The following is a 20,551-nucleotide window of genomic DNA, read 5'->3' as shown; positions in this document are numbered from 1 at the left end:
TTGAGAAATGGATGGGGGGAGAGGAAGTAGAAGCAACAGTGCAAGAAAGTTTTTCTACAAAATTGATTGGAAAAGGATAATGGATTGAAGGAAAGATAGGGCTAAGCATAGATATTTTTAAAGGCTAATAGAGACCTAATAATGTTTATAAGAAGCAAAAAAGGAATCAGAAAAGAGGAAGAAATTGAAGATTAGTAAGATGGTGACTGCAAAGGCTATCTGTCAGAGGAAACAAAAGTACTGGAAATCAAAGGTAGAACTATAGAGATCAGACAAGAGAGCAGAGTAGGAGGAAAAAGTACAGTTGAGCTCTCTTTCCCAATTAGTTCACAAAAACCATGAAAGATGTTTAACAATGGAGATCCAATCTAAGTAGGAAGGTACCCAAAAGAACTATCCAGTATGAGGGATTTTAGCATACACCAGAACAATAAAAGGTCTCAAACTGACACTAAATGTTCGGATCTTGTACAGAAAACAGTGTCACTGACTACCTTGTTCTGGACCACAGACCTAGAACGAGTAAGAGATTACTTGTACTTCAGGGGAAGAGAATAGGAGTACTGGGAGAAGAGAATTGGGCAACCCATGTTGTATACTGAGTGAGGAGAAAGAAAATAATATGTATCTGACACCAGGAGTATTGCAGGGTCTCAGTTCTGACCTCCAACATAGTCTGAAATCTACAGCTCAATAACCACAGAAGGAATTACAAATCAAAGATGAACATGCAATTCTGTCACTCTGAAACTATAGAGTTTTCCAATTGGCTAAAAATGTTAAATCTAGGAACAGTTACTGGAAATCCAACCAGAAGCAAGCCAAAAGGTGTTGTTTAGAACCAAATCCAAGTCAGGAACTTGCAGAACTCATACCAAGGCAGATAACAAACACAGCATATTCACCACAGATAAATTTGCTAATCCCCAGCAAGAGTTGTCCCTGAGATCTTCTAATAAGACAATATACAATAGCCCAAGAGAGCAGCTATACTTCTCAAGAGGATACAAATATAGTCCAGTCATTTGCATCAGAATTGTGAAAAGCTGGGCCCAAATATAAAGTCCATAGTAAGTAATTAAATGAAAAGAGTGAGCAAACAAAAAAAGGAAACTCACTATAAAAGGCTTATTATGCTAACAGGGACAGAAAACCAGAAATAAGAAAACAATTCAAAAACATCTACAAAAAAGAAATGAAAGAAGGAAAGAAGGGAGGAAAAGAGGGAAGAAAGCAGGAAGAAGGAACAAGCATTTCTTAAGCATCTAGTATGTGCCAGGTATTTTAAGTGTTTTACAAATATTATCTCCTTTGATGAACATCATTACCCTACCAGTTAGGATGCTATTACTATCCCTTTTTACTTATTTTTTTTTTGGGGGGGGAGGAAATTTGGGTTAAGTGACTTGCTCAGGGTCACACAGCCAGGAAGTGTTAAGTGCCTTAGGCTACATTTGAACTCAAGTCTTCCTCACTTCAGGGCTGCTGCTCTATCCATTGCACCAACTACCTGCCCCCATCCCTTTTTACTATCAAGGAAACTAAGACCAATATATAAAAGGATTTGCCCAAAGTCAAATAACTAGTAAGTGGAACATAACATCTGATCTTCTGGACTTCAGATCCAGTGCTCTATCCACTAACCCACATAGCTGCTTCTAGGGAGAGCCAAATTCACAATCAGTTATTAAGTGACTACTACTATGACAGGCACCATGCTGGGCACTAAGGACACACAAAAAAAGACAAAAATAAATACTTGCCCTCAAGGAGCCCATAGTCTAATGAGAAGATACAATATAACCAATTATGTATAAACAATATTACACACACACACACACACACACACACGATAAATTGGAGATAATTACACAGGGAAAGCAATACAGTTAAGGAGAACTGGGAAAGGCTTCATGAAAAAGGTAGGATTTAGCTGACACTTAAAGGAAACCAGATAAGCAAGGAAGGAGGTAAAGATAAGAAAGAAGAAGCACTGGGAGATGTAATGTTTGGTGAGAGGAACAGTCAGTGTTACTGGATCACAGAGTACGTGGAAGGAAAAAAGGTATAAGAAGATAAGAAAAGAAGAAGGGGCCAGGTTGTGAAGAGCTTCAAATGCCAGGAGACATTTTATACTAGATCTTGGAAGAGTCCCTGGAGTTAACTAAATAGGGGTCTGATGTGGTCAGAACTCTACTGACAGTTGAGTAAAGGGTGGATTATCATGGGGAGAGAAGCAAGAAGACCATAACAATCTATTGCAAGCTGTAATAAGACAAGGACCTGCCCTAGGGCATTGGAAGTATGAAAGGAAGGGAGGATGGATGAGAGACATAAGGTAAAAATGAAAGGACCTGGCAGATGAAGGGACATGGGGTGTAAAAAAGAATGAAGAGCTGAGATAACACTTGGGTAACTAGTGTACAGGTATATCTTATTATTCTCAGTAGTTATGGAAGGAAGCTAATAAGTAGAACCCCTTGGAATAACTTTATGTTTTAATAATTAAAAAAGAAAGGTAAAAAGAAAAATATTAGAAATTGAGGGGAAAGGGAAAGAAAGGAAAGGCGAAAAAAATTCACATAATAATGATGCACAATTAAAAGTCTATATTAACAAAAATGAAAAGTTAGATGGAACTAGTAACACTTGAACCTCACTTTTATTTGAATTAGTCAAAGGGAAGAATACATAACTGAATAGAGAAATTTATTTCACTCAAGAAAACAATAGAGAAAAGAGAGAAGAGAAAGATGAGTTTGAGAGGAAGGAGAAATTAAGAGGAATTGATCCTAAGCAAAACAGACTCTACCTAAGGAGGGTACATGATGAATAAACGTTTAAAAGAAAGAAACAAAGGACAAGAATGTGTGATTTAGATATGGAAGAAGGAAAAAAACTAGGATACAGGAACAAAGGCAGACTACCTCAAACTCAAAACTCTAATACGATACTCCTCTCTCGTTACTGTCTTAATCTTTATAAAGACAGGAGAGAGGTCAAGGAGAATAAAAAGCACAAAAAAATACCATGGGGAGAAATGATCTTCACTTTGGAAAGAATTCACTCAAAATGTTGAATCCAAAAAAAAAAAAAAAAAAAGAAATTTGTAAGACATAAATTTGAAAAATAAAGATTCAAACTGGGATGCTAATACACTGTTGGGAGAGTTATGAACTATTCTAACCAGTCTGGAGAGCACTTTGGAACTATGTCCAAAAGGGCTAAGAAACTGCATACTCTTTGATCCACTGGATTCTAAAGAGATTTTTTTTAAATGGAAAAGAATCAATTCGTACAAAGCTATTTAAAGCAGCTCTTTGGCGGTGGCTAAGAAGTGGAAATTGAGGAATAGCTGAACAAGTTGTGGTCTAAGAATGTTATGGAATGTATTATTGCTACATATATACATGTAGGCAAGAAGATTTCAGAAAAACTGGGAAAGAGTTAAGTGAACCGAAAGAAAGTGAAGTGAGCAGAACCAAGAGAACATTGTAGCCAGTCTCTTACACAGAATGACTTTGTTGTCAGTCATAAACTGATCTAGAACTATTCCAAAGGACTCATGACGAAAAATGCTGTCTTCCTTCAGAGAAAGAACTAATATTGTCTGAATACAAAGAAAGAAAATTGCAAAGCAATATCTCTAATGAATTCTGATAGAGTAAAGGATAAAAGAATGAAGGAAGAAGACGTAGAAGAGTTTTAAGATATAAAATACAGGAAAAAGGGACCTTACAGCAAATATTTTCTCATCAAAGAATGGAGTTCCTTTGTTGAGAAGGAAAGTAAAAGAGATGGACTAAGAGTCTTGAGAAAAGAGGGTTTGGAAACAACCACTTTAGAAATTTGAATTTATAAGGATTATACTTTAATGGAGTTTTGCTTTTTTTTTTTTTTTAACCTTCCAAGACTTATTTTTAAAGTACTTTATTTTAGAAGGGTGCTTAAAGCTACATTTTAATAAAATCTAATATAAATATGATAAAACAGAATCTATCTCTAAATAATTATGCAAACAATTTAGCCAAGTAAGAAGATAAAGAGTTCATCAGTAATTGTCCATTAGAAAACTACCACTTTGGAATTGTTAAAGAGTCAATAACTGATTTGTCACTTCTCTAAATTCTGAGAACCTGACATTTTACTTTAATAACAAAATTTATGACTAGTTACACAAGATGAAGGATCCTCATAAAAATATAACCTACCTTCTCAAAAGGCAATAATGGTGTCCAGCACAATTCTCCCCAAGAGAACTCTGGCATTTAGATGTATAAAACTGCAAATGTTATCAAAATGAACAGCAACTAGAACTTGAAAGTCTTTTGGCGATAGCTACTTGGTATTCCATTAAGGTTTCATCAGAATCTACGAATATATTCCAAAATCCTGGAAGGAGAAAGCAAGAGATACAAAGGTTTAGGTGAAAAAAAAATGTTAAAAGGACCAAAACATTCTCTTACCATATGGTATCTTCGGTACCATAGAGTACCATCTCTACTCTTAGCATACACAAAAATAAAAACAAACAGAAAACCTTTTTATTTCATAATATGATTAATTTATATCATTACATTAATTTACAGGTTTTTCTCACAGTAAGTGTAAGAGTCTACCCACTACATTTATACAATGAGAAATATCATTCAAATGCTTAAAATTACTTATAATATGTTTTTTAATGTGGCTACATATACAAAGATAAGATAGGACAAAATGTCTATAGAATACTACTAAATACATTCTAAGCCTTTTTACACTGAGTCCTTTAAATCTGAAATCAGAAAGTATGAACATTTAATATGTATTCAGACACTTTGATAGGGAGGGCCAGGTTCTGAGCCTGTGAAGTCCAAGGGAACATACAAGGATTTCCTTCTTCCTACAGAAACCCCCAAACCATCAAAACCTCATTTTCTTCATAGAAATTCTCCTTTTCTCCTTCATTTTTAGGCAGATCACTTTTTCTCTAGCCCTCACACACACACAAAAAAAGAGTCATATTCTTCCAGCCAAGGCAATTATACTCCTATTATATTCTTGCTGGGTGCTATGTGGGAGGTACCTTGCTAATAACTCTGTTGTGAAAAAGAAAAATAAAGGGACACAAGAGGTAGCTCAGACAAGTTGATTTTCAAAAGCTCTCTTCTAATTCTGAAGTTTTACTCCTAAGCCATTATAATAATCAAATCTCCCTTCCACTTTACTGAGTTTGCTTTAATTACTTCCTTTATTTTCATTTTTCTTCAAAAACTTATGTCTTAATCTCTTAACTGCTTACATTGTATTTTTCCCTCAAATATATTTAATTGATGCCTTTTGTTTTTATATCACAGTAATTTCCTACTTCCTTCTACCTTGAACCCTCTCCCTTGTGACAGAAATGTAACTAAAAACACAGACACAGAAATTTTATATGACAATGTATATAACACTACCTCTGGGCTGCATCATCCCACATTTTTTAGTGAATGACCTCCTCAATCACCCTCAATTTCACTTATTTTTACTCTCTCTCTGTCTGATGCTTCTCTCCCCATCAGCTACAATGGATTTAATTTAATTCTCAGAGCTACATATTATACTCTAACCTCCCTGCTGATCTCCAATTAATTTCTATACATCTTAAACTAAATGTCCAGTAGACATTTTAACTCAATATGTCCAAAATAGAATTCATTACCCATTCCCTAAACCATTCCCACTTCCTATCTTCTTTACTATTGTTGAGGGCAACACCATCGTCAGGCTTGCAAACTAACTGTCTTCCTCAACTGCTCATTATTTCTCACCACCCACTCTACCACCCCCTTCCAGGGCTAGGATATTACCGAAGTCTGTCAAAATTACCATTGCAAGAACATATTCCCTCTTTTCTCCTCTGACAGTGCCATCACTCCAATGCAGACCTTCCTCACCTCATCTGTATGTACTGCAACAGCCTTCTGGTAGTTTTTACTGTATCAAGTTTCTCCCCATTCCAAATCATCCCCAATTCAGCCCTTCCCCCCTACATACATACTCTTGCATCCGGAGAAACTGACTTCCTTGCTGTAACTCCACAAGACTCTCCATTTTCCAACTCCCTCTGTCAGTAAATTTTCTCTGGCTCATTTTCACTTCCTTCCTGGCTTACCTAGCTTCCTTCAAGTCTTAGTTTAGATACCTTCTTCTGAATGCAGCCTTTGCAATCCTCCTTAATTCCAATGCCTTCCTCTTTGATTATTTCTCACAAGCACACATCATATATATTATATATAGTATTTTGCACGTTATATTTTTTCTCTTACATTAGCCTATGACCACTTTTTGAGAGCAGGAGATGTTTTAGATCTCCAGCACTTAATGACTTGTTGTGCTGACATGTGTAAGAGAAATTACAACCCCTGGCATTACAAGATCTGGGAAGTTTTTTTGTTTTTTTTTAAAGGGCTTGCATAGCTTTCATTAGAGTCCATGAATTAGACTGGGGTGCTCAGCTGGATTCTTAGGGTCTGCTTTTCTCCATGGCTCTCAATAGCCAGGGTTAGCTCTCTTGAACAGAAAGGCAGTTCACTTATTTGCTGCTGTGAGGTATCACATTCCTTGAAGTTGCTTCCTCCTTCAAGGGACTTTTTTTTTTTTCAGTATATATGCCTATCTGGAATGTATGTCTATTAAATGAACTATCCTTTGAATTCTCTCTTGAAATAATGAAATTTAAAGTTGATGCATGGGTTGTCTCATACTTTTCAGTTTGATGCTATGGCCAATAGAACATAGTCAAATCCCTTGTCCCAAACCCCTGCTGCAAGGGTATCCTCTACAAAATGCTCCTGAATTAACACTCCTCTCTCCCCACTCACACATTGCCCAGAATTTAGCTACTTATGATTTGTTTAGTCAATAAAGTTGGCTTTCTTTTTTTTTTAATTTTTAAAGCTTTTTATTTTCAAAACATATGCATGAATAATTTGACAACATTGACCCTTGCATAGCCTTATGTTTCAGATTTTCTCTTCCTTCCTCCCAACCCTTCCCCCACTGGAAGGTAAGCAATCCAATTAAACATGTTAAAATATATATTAAATCCAATATATATAAACATATTTATACAATTCTCTTGCTGCACAAGAAAAATCAGATTAAAAAAAAGAAAGTAAATGAGTAAGAAAACAAAATACAAGCAAACAACAAGAAAAAGAGCAAGAATGTTATATTGTGATCCACATTCATTTCCCACAGCCCTTCTCTGGGTGTAGATAGCTCTCTTCAACACAAAGTCATTGGAACTGGCATCAATCATCTCATTGTTGGAAAGAGTCTGGTTCATCAGAATTGATCATCATAAAGTACTGATATTGGTTGGCTTTCTTTTATTAAAAAAAATTCTTTGACATTCACTAAAAATGCAAATTTTTGTTCTAAATTCTTTCCCTCCCTCCAGGTTCTTCCTCATCCACTGAAAAGGAAAGGAATATGATATCAAATATAACTGTGAAATTGGGTAAAACATTTCTATATTGCTCATATTACAAAAAGAAAAAGAAAAACGTGGAAAAATTCTTCAATCTGTATTCAAGAGTTCAACAACTCTCTCTTTGGAGATGGATACTATTTCTCAGCACCAAAAATTATCTGGAATCATTACATTGGTCACAGTAGTTAAGTCTTTCGCAGTTGATCATCGTTACAACATTGTTTTTACTGTGTACAATGCATTCTAGTTCTGTTCACTTCACTTTGCATCAGTTCATGTGAGACTTCCTGGGTTTTTCTGAAAACCCATTCTTATGAAATAATAGTATTCCATCATAATTATATGCCATAACTTGTTCTTTCGTTCTTCCATTAATGGATACCCCCTAGATTTCCAATTATTTGGCATAAGATTTTTTTTTAATTTACTCAAAGTATTTGTTTATAGTTCCCTAAGGGATTATGAGATTAAAAATCTCATAAATTTTATGATCACCTTTTAGCCTTTTTCCTCGGGAAGGTTTGCCAAAAAGATCAATTGGCTGGTTGGTTGGTGTTCTTCATTCTTGAAAAGGACCAAAATGATATTACTATGTTAGAATCAAGTTACAGTGTATCTGTACAGTGATCTGGCTAACAGATCAATATGACCTCAAAATGCTCTGCCACAGGTTGAATATAAATAGTCCTCATGGATATTTGTGGTGGACTCTAACTTTGTGCATCTCACGTTTCTTCTGAGCTAATTTCTCTTTCGTTCATAGAATGAGGGCATGCCATGCTGGGTGGTCCTGTGCCAATGTCTGCCATGTAAGATCATTTACATTACTTACAAACACAAACACACACACACACACACACACACACACACACACACTACATTGTGTGCAAATACAACATTCTATCCCAGTAGTTACACCCCCTTTTTTTTTCATGAGAGAGTACTTATGTTTCATGATCTTTTCTTCACAAACTCCATTTTTTTCCATTATTCAAACTTCAACTTCTATTCAATGACTCCCCCCCCTCCATTTATGTTGTTATAATTATTGTACATTTGCTTCTCCTGGTCCTGCTCATTATACTTTGCATCACTTCACAAAATCTCCTCAAGTTTCTCTTAATTTCACATATTAATTTCTTACTAACATAGTAATGTTCCATTACATTCATATGTCATATTTTTTTTAGTCATTTTCTAATCAGCAGGCATCAACTTTATTTCCAGTTCATTGCTGCCCAATTCTAGAGATAATCTTTATTATCCCTGGTTCTGTACTTCCAACACAATTACTCAGACTGTCCCAATGGTAATATATCAAGACCAGAAGTTAAAAACATTTCCCTCACAAGCCTAAGGCACATCATCCCACAAATACCACAATCTATGGGAAGAATCAGTTTAGACTTTTCAACAACCAGATTATATATGTGACTATATGGTATTTTCTTCTATCTCGACCTCCAGGTAATACAAATCTTAGAAGTTCTTTCTTTCTTCACAGAGTCCTCACCCAGGTCCCCTTGGGTGCATGCAGTCTCACTACTAAGTTTGTTGCTTAGATACATTTTCAGGGAAAAGGCAGAAGACAAACTGTCCTTGAGGATCCCACATGAGAGTCCTAAAGAGGACTCTTAACATGCAAACATATACAAATTACTTGACAATCTCTGTATAACTCCATCAGTCCAGGATGTTTGTCTATCTGCTCCTTCAATTTTGTCTTGAAGGAGTTCTCTCAAATCAATCAAGACTCAATATGCTAAAAAAGTCTAGCACTCAGTTGCTAAATACCAAGTTTGATGGTGGTGAGAAGGGAAGAAATCTTTTCCTTTCTCCCAGCAGGGGATCTTTTTCTATTTTGTAGTAGCTTTCATTACTTTGAACTCTCCAAGGAGTTGGTCATTTAAAGCCCCCTGGAGTATGGTAAATGTGCTTTTTCATACAACAGTTATTCCCTTCTGATTCTCTCTCTCAAGGAACCTCTTTGTACTGCATAAGACTAGGCTGTATTTTATAACTAGTTTAATATCTTGTCATCATATAAAAATTTCATAATCTATGACTAACTCTTATGATTACATCAACTGGGAAGAGGGAAGAGAGAATAGTCTTTCCTTCTTAATGAATTAGAAAGTTGATTAAAAGGGAATTTTGTCACATTGCTTGACCCATGTAGCACATGCCTAATTCTGAAGCCTCAATTTCTCTAGTTCTACCCACAAAAACAGCCAGCAGCAGAACAGGGACAAGAAGCCAGTTTTTTCTGACTTTCAACCCATTAATCTTTTTAAGACTTTAGAAACGGGAAGCAACAAACTGGGAAAACATCTTCACAGTTAAAGGTTCCGATAAAGGCCTCATTTCCAAAATATATAGAGAATTGACTCAAATGTATAAGAAATCAAGCCATTCTCCAATTGATAAATGGTCAAAGGATATGAACAGACAATTTTCAGATGATGAAATTGAAACTATTACCACTCATATGAAAGAGTGTTCCAAATCACTATTGATCAGAGAAATGCAAATTAAGACAACTCTGAGATATCACTACACACCTGTCAGATTGGCTAAGATGACAGGAAAAAATAATGATGAACATTGGAGGTGATGCGGGGAAACGAGGACACTGATGTATTGTTGGTGGAGTTGTGAATGAATCCAACCATTCTGGAGAGTAATCTGGAATTATGCCCAAAAAGTTATCAAACTGTGCACACCCTTTGATCCAGCAGTGTTACTTCTGGGCTTATATCCCAAAGAAATACTAAAGAAGGGAAAGGGACCTGTATGTGCCAAAATGTTTGTGGCAGCCCTGTTTGTAGTGGCTAGAAACTGGAAATTGAATGGATGCCCATCAATTGGAGAATGGCTGGGTAAATTGTGGTATATGAATGTTATGGAATATTATTGTTCTGTAAGAAATGACCAGCAGGATGAATACAGAGAAGCTTGGAGAAACTTACATGAACTGATGCTAAGTGAAATGAGCAGAACCAGGAGATCATTATACACTTCAACAACGATACTGTATGAGGATGTACTCTGATGGAAGTGGGTTTCTTTGACAAAGAGATCTAATTCAGTTTCAACTGATAAATGATGGACAGAAGCAGCTACACCCAAAGAAAGAATACTGGGAAATGAACGTAAATTATTTGCATTTTTGTTTTTCTTCCCGGGTTATTTTTACCTTCTGAATCCAATTCTCCCTGTGCAACAAGAGAACTGTTCAGTTCTGCAAACATATATTGTATCTAGGATATACTGCAACATATTTAACATATATAGGACTTCTTGCCATCTAGGGAAGGGGGTGGAGGGAGGGAGGGGAAAAATTGAAACAGAAATGAGTGCAAGGGATAATGTTGTAAAAAAAATTACCCTGGCATGGGTTCTGTCAATAAAAAGTTATTATAAAATTTAAAAAAAAGAGAGAGAGAGAGGAAAAAAAAGAAAACTAACCAAGCCCCAAGTGAAGGAGACAAAAATTTGAAAGAGACAATAAAGGATTTGGACTGTTAAAAAAAAAAAAAAGACTTTAAGAAACTCTGAATTCTAGAATCTGAAGGGACCTTAATGAGCAACTTTACAGGAGCTAATGTCAAATTAAGGTAAAAATATTAACTACAAACTTCTTTCAGCATGTCACTCACTTTAATTGTTCTCCAAAACTATTCAAAGTTAAAATAATAATAATAATAATTATACTAAATAACAATTATATAGCACTCACTATGTCAGGTACTATGCTAAAAGCTTTACAATTATTACCTTATTTTGTCCTCCCAACAACTCTGAAAGGTAAAGGGTCTTACTGCCCCCATTTTATAGATAAAAAAATTGAGGGAAAACAGAAGTTAAATGATTCATCCAATGTTTGAGGTTGAATTTGAACTCAGATCTCCAGACCTACTACTCTATCTATTTCATTACTTCACTGCCAGGACTAAGTAAGCAAATTATTTTAGCAGCAACACTAAGAAAAATTAATGTTATTAAAAGTTTACTTGCTAACAGGAAGAAAATATTTTAAAATAATTAATGAGGTCACTAATTAAATTCATATTCTTTTTTCATCATTGAAAACCGAGTCCAATTATTGCGATTCATGATTACAGGAAATAGGAGGCCTGAAAGGAAATGAGCAATTTTTCTATGGTATTCTTTTGTATTTCCAATTCTTTGCTTTTTTCCCTACATTACCCATTCCTTTCCTCTCATCTCTATAAACCTATTTAACTTCTTAAACAGACCTTAGAAAAATTTCTATTAGCTCATGCATTGTTCAGCAGCTGTCAGAAATAAAGAAGCCCATGTCAGAATGATCAAAAATATAGTAAATCCTGTTTGGTTGAAATGGGCTTTATGTGTTGGCAACTAAGGCAATTTTTATAAATTGGCCTGCAGGCACAAGTATCTCTCTAACTGAATTTTTCTCATAGAAATTACATATATGTGTGTATGTAAACATATATACACATATATGTATCTATATATATGCATATATGTATGTGTTTATAGGTGCCTCCATATATTTTTTTCCCTAAAAATTCCCTCTCCTCTAAGCAGCAAGAAAGAAAAATTGAGATGTGTGAGGGTTGGAGGTTAGGGGAGATGGGGAAAACATGAAGAAAAGACTTAATGGAACATTACAAAATCAGGTTAAAAAAAAGCAATGTCTCTATTTGTCATTCTTTTATTCTTATCAAATTAGTAGAAATTTTAATTTAAATACTGGATATTGTAACTTACCTATAATATGTGAGAACCACATATATTCATATATGTATATACATACTAACAAATCATGATGTTTTAGAGCATCTTTCACTATGCCTCTGTTATATATAAAATATTGTTTATCTCATTACTGCCTTAAAATTTTAATTTGTCACGGAACTTCTAAGACTGTCATACAATATCTGAATTCACATTACTCAAAATTTATCTGCAAACCATAAAGTATGCTAGAAAAGACCTCCAAATTTTTTCTCACCATAAAGAGATTTCTGTGATAGGGGACAAATTGAATCACACTGAAAAACTGAATCATACAGAAAGGAAGCATCAGTCTGTCAATTGTCTATAAGTGAATAACTGATTCCCTGAACTAAGTTTTTCAGTCTCCATTTGATTCACCTTTAGTCAGAGGGACAAGTCAAAGTCCGAAATCATACCACATGTATTTTTTACAAGTAGAAAGAAATTCAGCTCTATTCACATACACTCTATCAAGACTGCAAATAAAGTCAACAAGTTGGTACACATGAAATTAATTAAAGTCAAATCCAAGTTTAGTTAGAATATGATAATTAACCTTATACTTTTTTGTTTCTTTTTTTCATTTTTTAAAAAAGGAATGTTTCAGTAGATAGAAAGGAGGGAAGGATATACTAAAAATAAATGTGATTTAAGATTTTTCTTTTAAAAAAAAAAAACAACTAAGCTTAAAAGTATCCAGGGAGAGTTGAGTAACATGATGGGAAACCTGAGTAATTAACAAATCCATTAGACGGTACTATGATTTCAGTGCACATTTCTAAAATTAAAAGCTCATTTACTTCTGCCTCTAATTACTTAATCTTTAAAAGCAACTTATGGTTTTTCTCCTTGCTTTGGCAGTATAGTTTTCTTTCTTTTTTTGTTTAATTTTTTAAAACTTCTTATGTAGCTTTTCCATTTCTGTCATTTCAAGTCTGGCACCATTTTCTTCTATGTATTTTAACCAAGTGTATTAATTTTAATTTTCTGACAATCTGATAAATTACTTTTTAATATAAGCCTTACAATTTTGCCAGTTATATACCAAATTAATTAATGATATTGTCTTTTTATACTTCTATTGTAAATGCTAATCATTAGTTAAAATAAAATATCTTCATTAAAGAAATTAGTAACCATGAGCATATTATTAATTTGAATTTCAAAAGTATGTTTAAATATTACATATCCTATCACGTGTATCTAATCTATCTAAGGTTTATGGTTATTTTTAATTCAATAAATAATTATCTGTTTCAATAAAAGTAAAAAAATAAAACTTTAGGACTTCTAGGACCTATGGCTAACAAGATGGAGAATAAAACATTTTCTCTAGTCTCTATCAACTTGCAAAAAAGGAGATTATGTGATAGAGAGAACAACTGCAGCTATTTCAACAGGATAAAAAAAAATCCAAGAATACCAACAAAGTAACTATCATAAATTACAACTAGAAAATACCAATTCTTAAGACCCTCACTAAGCACCCCTACCTACCCATTTTCCATGCTCTGAAAGAGCATAAAACCTGTGCTTTGAAACCCACTCAGGCATTTTCTTGCTACTACAATTTATGCTATCAAAGGCTGACCTTCTCATCAACTCTGCCCAGGCACATGAGAAAGAGAAATTTATGAAGAAAGAAACATGTTTGGATTAGGAAATATGGTGGCAGAAAAACTTGTTTCTGCCCCAAATACCCACTCTACCCTTCCAGAAATCTTTAAAACTAATGCAATGGGCTAGCATGTGAAGCTATATCATGCCTGAAAGAAAGGAGAATGGTATTTAGCTGTAGCCAGGTATCTCCCCAAAATTAAGTAGGACTGGGACCAAGAGCATTAAAATTAAGACAGTCAGATGAGAGGAGACTAAAAATTTCGAGGTCTAGTCACATTATTGGATGGGAAGGAGACAGGAAATGAGGGCCAGGGGAATATAAGGAGAAAAAAAAAAAGATTAGAACCACTAAGGATATCAAAAGGAAAAAAATCAGTTAAAAATCTAAATCACTAGAAGCTAAATCAACAAGGAAGTTACTAAAATCACAAGGTAAGATGAATTATAAGTCAACTAAAAGACTACAAATATCTCTAAATAAATACTGCAAGACAGGAAACTGAACCAATACCGCTAATGAACTTAATCAAAAAGTAAAACTGAATCAACAAAATAGCAAATGAACAAGGTGAAATCACAAAACCAAAATAAATAGAAACATCACAACTTAATATAAAGTTATGTGCTAACAAAATTGAGAGCACAAAATATCTAAAGAACATAACAACAAATAGAGATATTGTATAATCTAATCCCAGAAAAAGAAATAGAATTAGTTATAAAGAAACACCCAAAGAAAAACACTCTTAGGTCTTCTGAGATTTACAAGAAAATTCTTTCAAATGGTTAAAAGTACAATTAAGGAGCATAGCTAGGTGGTGCAGTGGACAAATCACCAATCCTGGACCCAAGGGACCTGAATTCAAATCCAGCCTCAGGCACTTGACACTTTTTGTGTCAAATGTTTTGTGTTTTTGTGTTTTGTGTTTTGTGACTGTGGGCAAGTCACTCCAATTGCCTCAGGGCAATTAATATTAATACAAGCAATTAATTTCTTATTAGTATAATTAGTTCCATTAATACACAAATTATTCTCAAAAACTTAATAATCACTCAACCAAATTCTTTTTATGAAGCAAATATTGTCCCACTATCTAAAACAGGGAAGAACGGTCTTTCAAACAGACTACAACAATTTATAAAGGAAATCAATCATTTCAACCAAGCTGCATTTATACCAAAGATGACAAAGTACAGGTCTGACCATTTTACTTACTTCAACACCCATCCTAAATTTCAATGGCCCCAATTATTTATCATTGTTATTCAGTTGTCTGAGTTGTACCCAACTCTCTGCATTCACATAGGAGGTTTTCTTGGCAAAGTTACTGGAGTGGTTTGCCATTTTCTTTGCCATCTTGTTTTACAGATGAGGAAATGAGGGTAGAAGTAAATGACTTGCCCAGGGTCATAAAACTAGTATGTTTCTGAGGCAACATTTGAACTTGGATCTTCCTGACTCCAAGCCTGGTGCTTAACCCACTGTACCACCTATCTCTAGAATCAAATACCAACTCATCTGGCATTTGAAGCTTATCAAAACCTGGCCTCAGGATTTTTTTTTTTTTTTTTTTTTTTTTTTTGCTTTTCTTTGTATCCTAGCTCTTAGCAAAGTACTTACACATAGCAGGCAAGATAAATAGAGATTTTTAAATAGATAGAAAAAATGATAAATATTTGTTGATGATCTGACTATGTGTCCAACTTTCTTCCATAACACTCCCATCCAATGCATTCCATTCACACTGCTCTATTTGCTGTTCCACACACGAGTTTCTTTCCTATGTCTGTGCTATTCCATGGATTTTAAACATTCCCAATACCTGGAATGTTCTCCCTCTTTAAAAGGCAAGTGCCACTTAGAATTCTTGGCTTCTCCAAGACTCACTTCTGCATGCCTTATCTTCTATGATGACTTTTTATATCCATATTGTCTTCCTCATTAAAAAATAAGCAACCCCTTGAGGATAGGGACTTTTCTTTTTGAATCCCCTGGGGTTAAGCACCCTTGCATGTCAACTATTTAAGAACTGCTTATTGATTTAAATAATTTTTCAAGTAAGGAAAATCATAAATGATAATATCCACCACATTATTATACCTACTTGGGGACAACAAAATACTTTACTCATAGCTACATAATCAATTCCCCACATTTCTCACCTGGCTATACTCTTCTGAGTCTTCTCTGACTTTTTCAGTATGGCCTGGAAGCTCATTATTGGGTTAACCTCAGATTCCAGTAAGATCTCTTCAGCCTTAACCTGGGTACTCAACTTGCTTCCACCTCTCTGTTTGAAGGGTGGAGCCCTGAATTCCAAACCTCCATTTAAGGAGAGAGTTTAGCTTAGACATCTCAATTCTTATCTGGCTGCATTAATCTGGGACAAATCTGACTGACTTCTCTAGCATGACTCCTAGAATATATCCACCCTCCCCCTCTTTTTAGCTCCCTTTCTTATACTGTCTTCCCCAGTTACATTGTAAATTTCTTGAAAGCAGGGATTTTTTTTTCTTTTACATTTGTATCCTCAAAGTTTAGCATACAGCAGTACTTAAATTATGTTTACCATTATTGACCAGACAGTTTAGCACCTGGACCATTAGATACAAAATTACCAGACCTTCCTCAGTTACATTGTAAATTTTTTGAAAGCAGGGAATTTTTTTTCTTTCACATTTGTATCCTCAGAGTTTAGCATACAGCACTACTTAATTTATGTTTACCATTATTGACCAGAAATTTTAGACCTGGCCATTAGATACAAAATTAACAGACCACTACAAACTATTTTCTCAATTACATTTTCTAATTAAATTTAATTTAAAATTTCCAGTAAGGAAACTCACTCTAACAATGTAGTCAAGTAGCAGGAATGTAAAGAGAAGTTGCAGGATTTTCCTTACTGGGATACTAACTTTCTATCAGCTATGCATACTGCCACTATCACACTTGATTCCATCATGAGCACTTAATTTTTCTACTCTTTTCTGGTTCTATTCTGCTTTTCAGATCCTTTTTTTTTTTTAAGCCAAATCTGGCTTTAAAATTCTATGAGCACATTTTAAGAATAATTTTATAACCTGAAAATTATAATCATTTTGCTTTCACAAACATAAATCTCATAGAAAAGAACATAATAGCTAAAGAATGTAAAGCCAACTTAAATTAGTTTGGAAACTTTTCATTCATAATTTTGTTAGATTTACATTCCAAATATGACAGAAACTTCTATAAAAGATTAAAAAGTTCCAAAGAAGAAATTGATTATATTTTCAAGTGAAAGTCCTAGCTTATACTGTCTTAGCTAAAAGGTAGGAACCTTTTGTTCTTTTCTGCCCAAAAAGGAAATCTGATACTTCAAGCACCCCATCCTCCAAAAAAGGATTTCTATCCATAGGTCATTATCATTGAGAAGAGATTTGTCTATGACCCTCCTATAAACCCAATCAACAAATGGCCTAAGCATTCAATTTTGGTGTGATTTACAACTTGTAATGAGGAACAGCTCTAAATAGAGGGTAGTCTGGGATCCAGAAGACCTAAATTCATAACTTCTCACACATAATGGGGTATGTGATTTGAGGTAAATTACTTAAGTTCTCAAAAATCTAGGAAACTCCTTAAAAATTAAACAGAAGTGGATGTTCTCTATATCAATGAAATCTCAGGTCCAGTCCCATTATCCTTGTCCCTAATACCTATAACAGATTCTGGCCCCTTCAGCTTTAGAGACTTAGCTAACTTACCTCTCTGTCATGCCCAGTAGCAAATGCAGCCATCCTATGGAGTTTTTCCAGACAAAAAAAAGCAAGTTGAGTTACAATGGTCTTCATTAATCCATTAAGGAAGAGACATGAACCAAGAAGGAATCTCAAGAGAGATCTCCTGGAGCACCCAGCTTATTTCCTCATAGTGCTGGCAGCTTCACTTCCCACCTCAACAAGTCACATTTTCCTAGCACAATACTCACACAGAGTGGGATGGCCATCTGATTAATCAGGTGACTGTACCATTTTGGGGAGAGGCCACAAACATGTGGTAGCCTGTATGACAAGTATGCCTATTACTAAGGAGGGATAAGACTGTCTGGATCTTTGATGACAGAAGGAAAACACTCTAAAATCTCACAGAGAGATTCACCTGGAGGTGATGGTGCCAAAATTGCCTGAATTAGCTACTTTGGGTACAAAGCAAATATAATGATCAAAATAGAAACAGGCATGTGAAAAGCCTACCTCTGCCAAAACAAACCAAAAAACAAAAAAACAAACCAACCAACAACCACCCACAATTTGTGGGTTTGCTGACATAAACATTCTAGGCAGACAGGTTTCAGGACTCTTGAACTATTACAAGTTAAAACACGCAAACTATAACATAAAAACTGATCTGGGAATCAGTAAACATATAGGTCTTTCTCACAGAATTATGTGACAAGCAAGTTGAAGAACTGAATTTGGATTCTGGAGCTCTTTCAAGTAACATTCCAGGTGAGAATTTCTTCTTTCACTTCAATTCAATTCAATCACTGAGTGACCACCTACTCTGTACAAGCAAGGAATCCCCTGTTAGTTTGATCAGTTTTACCTTTACTACCCAGGTCTGCTGTAAAGTGGTGCAACTGTGGGCCTCTATACTAATTGTAAAGAGAACAGAAAGGTGAATGATGTATACTCTTTCCAAAAATTGCAAACAAGGAAATTTATGCATATTTTCAATAAACCAGAATTCATAGTATTACGATGATACTATCACTTTATTGGGCCTGTAAGAAAAGACCAAACAATGACAGAAATGAAAAATTAACCACAGTATGAAGGGATCCTATGTACAAACATTGGTACTTACTGGCAAAGTAATAGGAAGAAAAGAATCCCTTCCAAAAACAACTTATATCTGGCAAGTCCACAAGCTTGGTCGAGGTGAAGGGTTAGTCTAATGTACTATTCAAAAAAATTGTTTTTAAAACAATATGTGATTACAAGAAGGAGGCCAGAAAGTTAAAAATTTTCTAAACCACAACTCTTAATATATACATATATATATATATTTAAAACATCAACTTACACACACACTCATCTCATACTTGTGAAAATAATTTTAATACCTAATTATATAACTTTAAATTTTTTTATCACATACATAAATATTACATATTTATTTTTTTACATTTTATCCCTACTGAATTTTATTTCCTTGGATTCAACCCAGTACTTTTGCCTGGGAGAATTCTTCTAGATTCTAATTGTTGTTCATTGTTCTATTTGCAAATCTGATGAGTATTTCAGTTGTTACTTTACCAAAATCAGTACTCTCTACCCCCCTAGACAAATCACAATGCTTCTCTAACTGAGTAGATGATGCTTAAGAGGTAGTTCACCATTATCTCTCATTGCACTTGTTATTTCAGTCATGTCCAATTCTTCAAGACCCCACTTGGGATTTTCTTGATAAAGATACATAGTGGTTTGCCATTTCCTTCTTCAATTCATTTTACAGACTGAAGAAAATGAAGGAGAGTTAAGTGACTTGTCTAGGGTCACAGAGCTAATACATGTTGAAGGTGGAGTTTGAACTCATGGACATGAGACTTTCCAATTCTAAGCCCAATTCTCTCTCCATTGTTTCACCTAGCCACTCCTAGAAACCATTACAACTGCAAATCTCACCACTCTATACCTAATTTAGGGATGAGTCTCCCATGAATTTACCTAAGCTGATGCTCAGATTATAGACATATTGTAAAGTCTCACATACTACAGTGTCATATTCAATGTCATCAATCCTATGTAAAAATCAGCATTTCCTCTCCTTAGAGAATAAAATTACAGCCTCCCTATCCTATCAGTACTACCTGGAGGAATAACACAATTATCCAACCTTTTTGCCTTTTACTAATATTTTATGTACTTGTGGCTAATTAGCAAAATTTTGTCTTTTCTTTAGAGCTAATTCAAGGGATTGATTTAGTCTGCAATGGAATTGACCATTGTCTTTTTACATTCTTAAGAGTTAAAAGCACAAGGTTAATTCAAGGCAGACAGGAGGTCAGAAGCTTCTTTGTAGAAAGAATAGTTGTTCTCAGTTATTAAGCACCATTTAGACTAGGTCTTCATAAATGACACAACCACTGCTGTCATCATGCCCTCCCACTAACATTTCCACTTCTTCCTCTGTCATCTTTTCACCTAGGGTGATGAGGATATAATGTATTTCATTTCTGGTGACAGTGCCATTCCCTTATCTATCAAATACCTAGAGCCCTTCTACAAAGTCTCTATAGAGGTCCTAGGCCTTATTTTTTGCTACAGTCTGCAGAATTGCAGAAAGGGTTCAAAGTCCAGCACCTTCACACTCATCTCATCACTCTTGGGATCCCCGAAGACTTTGAGCACTTTACCTTTGGTAGGATTTTGGCCCAGGGTTTACATCACATCCCCAGGCTGGCTGTATAAGATCTTTCCATCTCCTATTCAGTCAAACATCTGGAATGCCTCAAACTCTGTTATCTGATCTTTCGTGAAGTCACACATTTTGGTTATGCAATTAGATTGTACTGCTGCTGTTGTCTGATCCAAGATTTTCTAAGTACAATTTCCCCCTCCATTCCTCACTCTTTCCAACCCCTCCCCCACCAAAAAAAGAATAGCACATGCTACCATCTAATATTTCAAAAGCATTTAAGTCCTCAGAAGAAA

At 34.9% G+C, this 20,551-nt stretch overlaps 1 protein-coding gene and 1 pseudogene across 4 annotated transcripts in view; both read right to left on the bottom strand.

Annotated features, from left to right (window-relative positions):
- TIAM1 (TIAM Rac1 associated GEF 1) overlaps nt 1-20,551 on the bottom strand; it is a 265,969-nt gene that overhangs the window by 123,948 nt on the left and 121,470 nt on the right. For all 4 annotated transcript variants that reach the window (XM_051984885.1, XM_051984888.1, XM_051984889.1 and 1 more), the window contains one exon: nt 4,212-4,392. The gene's annotated coding sequence lies outside the window, so the exon portion shown is untranslated. The remainder of the gene's footprint in view (nt 1-4,211; nt 4,393-20,551) is intronic.
- Nucleotides 19,935-20,386, bottom strand: LOC127557155 (myosin light polypeptide 6-like; annotated as a pseudogene).

The sequence above is a fragment of the Antechinus flavipes genome, chromosome 3 (assembly GCF_016432865.1).
Source record: "Antechinus flavipes isolate AdamAnt ecotype Samford, QLD, Australia chromosome 3, AdamAnt_v2, whole genome shotgun sequence".
NCBI lineage: Eukaryota > Metazoa > Chordata > Mammalia > Dasyuromorphia > Dasyuridae > Antechinus > Antechinus flavipes.
The sequence above is the reverse complement of the archived record's forward strand: the minus strand, read 5'-3'. Positions and strand labels throughout refer to the sequence as shown.